Raw genomic sequence first — 4,350 nt, forward strand, 5'->3', positions numbered from 1 at the left:
TGGCTTGGGCATGTGTGCCAAATGAATGACAGGCTCATCCCAAAGGGCACTGTCTACGGCAAATTGATATCTGGAAAAAGACCCAAAGGACATCCAAAATTGCATTTCAAAGATTTGTGCAAGCGAGACCTCAAAGAAATGGACATGGATGTGGACAAATGGGAAGATCACACTGAAGACTGCAGCCTTTGGAAACAAGTGCTTAACAAAGGTCTCCGGAGTTCTGAGAGGAAGCTGTCCAGCTAAGCAGGGGAGAAAAGAGCTTGCAGAAGGAAGACCCCAAAGGATCGAAACATCACCTTTAAATGTGACAGATGCAGCAGAAATTCTCTCTCTTGAGTGGGTCTCTTCAGCCATGTTTGTAGCTGCCATAAAACCAACTGAGTAAATTCTTTACGTCTCGGGGACACATATTCATGGTCGCTCGAGAATGACGGATGCCTACTATTTATGCTGTGCAAGCCTTGTATTTTGTCATCTGGGATAAAAAGACCCAAAAAAGACACTTAAATAATGGGTTTTGCTCAAATTATCTCATTGTGCAGGGACACAGAGCCAGCTAATCTGTGACATGGAAATAGAACTCATTTTTCTTTCAGGCTATTTGCTTACGTCATTGGAAAGGGGAAATGAGACTACAATATAGGTTTTTAACACAGTGTGAAGGATGTGGGTTGAAATTCTATAGTTACTGATTTGTTGCTGCAGGGGATGAAATGCTGTGGTTTGTTATTTTGTAAGGTTGTGAAATATTTGTCCAGTGCTCTAGATGTTACTTTGAAACAATTTATATATATTTTTTCTTCCTATGTTTAGACCAGATTCTGCCCCCATTACTCACATCGAGCAGTGCCTTGCTTCCTGAGTAATACCATTGATTGCAATGGTACTCAACAGGAGTAAGAATGGCACAGCGTAGCCCTTTGTATTTAGCACATATATAGTGTACAATCCATCCATGGCTCGTTGTATTATGAGGAGAACTGTACCCAATATTCTTAGATTCTGTATAAGGCTATGTCTACACTTATCACAGCATGTACAATACATACACTGCATGCCCTCCAGCAGGAGTATATATAGCAATATATACAGTGAGGCACTGCTTATGGCAGTAGAGTAATGAGACGACAAACTCTTAGGGTCCTGCACAGTCCTCTGCATGTAGAGAAAGGCTCTGACGAGGGAGGCAGCAAAGCATTGGTAACTATTCTTTGAGTAGGGTCTTTCAAACTTTAACAATCTGCCCCACTTTGCAGCAGTCAGTAAGAAAAATCTTGTCTTTTTTCCACTCTTCTCAATTTCTGTCATAGTATCTCATTTTCTTTTAAAGATTAATATTCAGAGCATATTATATACATGAATTTACTGTAGTTATGCATCCATACTACTGAATGACTACACTATCCCTTATAATGGGTGAGAGCATGATCCTTAGTGATCAACTTTTTTTGAATTACCAAAATCATAACTCACACTCTGTGTTTATTTTTGTTTTCACTGAGATCTGTGTTAGATTATCCTGATATATATACTCTATCACTATTACCATCTTTATTAGAAGCCATTCCATAAACTCTCTTAAGTGGGACAATTAAATCTGTACTGTAGATTCCAAAGTGTTTTTAACAATAAGTTGGAAAGATAGTTTGTGAATACAAGTGGCTAATAATTTGATTACACCAGAATAATTTAGGAGTATTTCTACTAATGTGAATGATTTACTTTAGATTTATTTTTATAAAATCATAAGGTTAGAAGGAACCGCAAGAGTTATCTAGTTTAACCCCCTGCCAAGATTCAGGATTTGTTGTGTCTAAACTATCTAAATTGTCTAAACTATTCAAGACAGATAGCTATCCAGCCTCCTTCTGTAAACCTCCAGCAAAGGAGCTTCCATTATGCCCCTAGGCAGTCTGTTACATTGTGTGGGCTCTGATGGTGGCAGCATACTTTCCTGCCCTATCTCTTTTCTCCACTTCCTATGTGGACACTCAACTGAAGTGAGAATTAGGGATGGCTGAACCTTGTGGAGTTTGAGATTTGGCAAACTGCTTGAAGTACTCTTTCAGGTTAGCAGAGTTCACAAAACTTGCTCTAGTACAGAGGTGGGCAAACGATGGCCTGCGGGCCACATCCGGCCCACTGGACCGGCCTGCCTGGCCCCTGAGCTCCCGGCTGTGGAGGCTAACCCCTGGCCTTGCCCCTGCTGTCCCCTCCCCCACAGCTATGCTGCTGTGCGGGCAGCGTTCTGGGAGGCGGGGTTGCACGCTCCTGCCGAGCAGTGGGCAGTGTGTCTGGCTCTGGCCAGGCGGCGCGGCTGTCAGACATGCTGCTCTGATTGGCATGGTAAGGAGGCGGGGAGCAGGGGATTGGATAAGGGGCAGGGAGTCCTGGGGGGCACTCAGGGGACAGGGAGCGGTTGGATGGGGTGGAGGTCCTTGGGGGTGGATGGGGTGGGGAGTTGGATAAGCGTGGGAGTCTCGGGGGGGCCTTTCAGGGGCTGGGGGTGTGGATGGGATCAGGGGAAGGGGAATGGGGGTTAGATAGGGGGTGGGGTCCCGGGGACAGTTATGGGTGTGGGGTCCCGGGAGGGGGCAGTTAGGGAACAAGGAGCAGGGGTGGGTTGGATGGGTCAGGGGTTTTAAGGGGTAGTCAGGGGGCGGGAAGTGGGAGGGATCAGATATGGGGCAGGGGCCAGGCTGTTTGGGGAGGTACAGCCTTCCCTACCCAGCCCTCCATACAGTTTTGCAACCCCGATGTGGCCCTCGGGCCAAAAAGTTTGCCCACTCCAGCCTAGTATATGAACCTTTTATTTCTGTAATTTAAATCCTTCAAAAAATAGAAGGAATGCTTTGCAAATAATCATGTCATGCTTGTGCAGAGGCCATGCTAATTGTATCTGCATTGTTCCAGCATCTTTATGGTGCCAGTCAAGCAGGGTTATTTCCTAAGGGTGATTCAATTTTAAAAAGTTATTCTAACTGAAAGAGAGCCTGTGCAATGTATGAAAGCAAGCTAGAATCCCTCCCTCCACTCCCACATAAAGATACGATATGACAAATGGGTACTCACTGTTGCAGATTGTTCATTTTGTATTAGAATTTTTTCACTCCCAACCTCCAGACTATCAGGGGAGTTCAACCTTACTCTTGTGTTTTCAGTCTGCCCACTCTCTGCTCCAATTTCCACTTTGTTCTCACCTTCTCTTCTTCCCTTTTTGACAGCATCTCCGAAGTACAAAGTGAACCAAATATTGTTCAAGGTTAAACCAAACCCTTGAACTCACAACGTTTAAATAGGTTTGTAATTAGCCCACCCACTCCTACTGAGAAAAAGACAGCATTGGAATTTGCCTGGATTTTCAGGGGGATTTAGTAGTCTGTTTACAGGCCTCCTAAATGCCCCTCAGCTCAGCTGAGCATAAGGCATTCCAAGGACACCACACACTGAGACCAGAGAGGATTTTGAATGAAGCTACCTCAGCCTACACACAAAAGCCTGAAGGAATAAGGAAAATTATTTTTTTAGAAAAATAGTTTAAGAAAATAAAAGTGAGAGAGTTTTAAAGTTTTTTTTCATCTAAAATGGAAAATAGCATCTTAAAACTTGGTAAAAGTGATAGGGGCCTTTCAAAAATCAACTGGGCAAAACTTTGCTGGTTTGGTTCCAAATGGTATGATTTTTCTGTTAGTATTCGAATTGGAATACAAATAAAAATGTGCATGTTAAAAGGTATGCCTGCCAGACACTGCACTTCACACTATCGGTCCACTAAAACATAGTGTTTGTGAACAAGGAATTTCACAAATTCCCTTTTCCCTGGTGACATTTTGAAATGGGTCTCAGTTTTTGTCGAACTCAGGAAGAGACCTGCTCCCCAAACCTTCACCCTCTTAGATCCTCAGATGCAAGGTGTCTGTTAAGCATCAAGTTTTATTGCTGTGTTCGTATTATGAAAATAATAAGAAATCAGAGTGACCATACTGGGTCAGAACAATGGCCCATCTCACCCAGATTCTTGTCTTCTGACTGTGGCCAGTTACAGATGCTTCAGAGGGAATGAACAGAACAGGGCAACTATTGAATGTTCCATCCTCAGACGTCCATTCCCAGCTTCTGGCAGTTGGAGGTTTAGAGACACCTGGAACATGGGGTTATGTCCCTGACCACTCAGCTACTAGCCATTGATGGAACTATGCTCCATGAATTTACCTAATTCTTTTTTTGAAGCAAGTTGTACTTTTGACCTTCACAATATCCCCTGGCAACAAGTTCCTGCCTGTAGTTGTCTCTCTTTTCTAAGATGAATAGTCACAGTCTTTTTGATCTCTCCTTGCATGGTAGCTG

The 4,350-nt window shown here is 43.5% G+C and overlaps 1 pseudogene; it reads right to left on the reverse strand.

The window, feature by feature from the left end:
- Positions 1–2,839: 2,839 nt before the first annotated feature.
- Positions 2,840–2,940, reverse strand: LOC115658144 (annotated as a pseudogene).
- Between the last annotated feature and the right edge of the window lie 1,410 nt (positions 2,941–4,350).

Source organism: Gopherus evgoodei, chromosome 9 (genome assembly GCF_007399415.2).
Source record: "Gopherus evgoodei ecotype Sinaloan lineage chromosome 9, rGopEvg1_v1.p, whole genome shotgun sequence".
NCBI lineage: Eukaryota > Metazoa > Chordata > Testudines > Testudinidae > Gopherus > Gopherus evgoodei.